The sequence below is a fragment of the Octopus bimaculoides genome, chromosome 21, assembly GCF_001194135.2.
Source record: "Octopus bimaculoides isolate UCB-OBI-ISO-001 chromosome 21, ASM119413v2, whole genome shotgun sequence".
Taxonomy (NCBI): Eukaryota; Metazoa; Mollusca; class Cephalopoda; order Octopoda; family Octopodidae; genus Octopus; species Octopus bimaculoides.
In genome coordinates this window covers 39,547,913-39,548,551 of record NC_069001.1, presented here as the reverse complement: position 1 = coordinate 39,548,551, position 639 = coordinate 39,547,913, and the positions used below count along the sequence as shown (strand labels likewise).

The 639-nt window shown below is 38.5% G+C and overlaps 1 protein-coding gene across 1 annotated transcript in view; it reads right to left on the bottom strand.

Annotated features, from left to right (window-relative positions):
* LOC106879088 (voltage-dependent calcium channel type A subunit alpha-1) overlaps positions 1-639 on the bottom strand; it is a 464,783-nt gene that overhangs the window by 298,602 nt on the left and 165,542 nt on the right. The gene's annotated exons all lie outside the window — the stretch shown is intronic.

Here is a 639-nt window from a genome sequence, read left to right as displayed (position 1 = left end):
TGTGTGTGTGTGTGTGTGTGTGTGTGTGTGTGTGTGTGTGTGTGTGTGTGTGTGTGTGTGTAAGTGTGTGTTTGTCTTTCCACCGCTGCACAACAGGCGTTGGTTTGTTTACTTAACGGACAGAATAAATGTCAGACTTAAAATAAATAGTGGGGTTGATTTGGTCCACTAAACCGTTTAAGGTGCTGCTCCAGAAAGAAGACTTGGCTTGAAAGACAGCAAACGTGGTTTCTGCTGGAGACACCCCAATGCGTCAACGGGTGATTGTGTTAAACTAGCTGACAAGGTGGACTTCACTGGTAATGTTTAACCCGAAACTTATTAAGCCTGCCTCGTCAGAATAAAAATGATTCCTCTGACATACTTCCATGTTTCCTTCGGCAGAATTCCACTAACAAAACTTTAGTTAAATCGAGGCCACGATAGAGGAGTAACGAAAGGGGCTACACAGTGGGATCGAAACACAAACCACAAACTTATGAAGTAAACACACGCTATGTCTGCACCTACATTATATATATATATATATATATATACTCACACACACATATATATATACTCACACACACATATATATATACTCACATATATATATATATATATATATATATACACACACACACATATATACACATATAT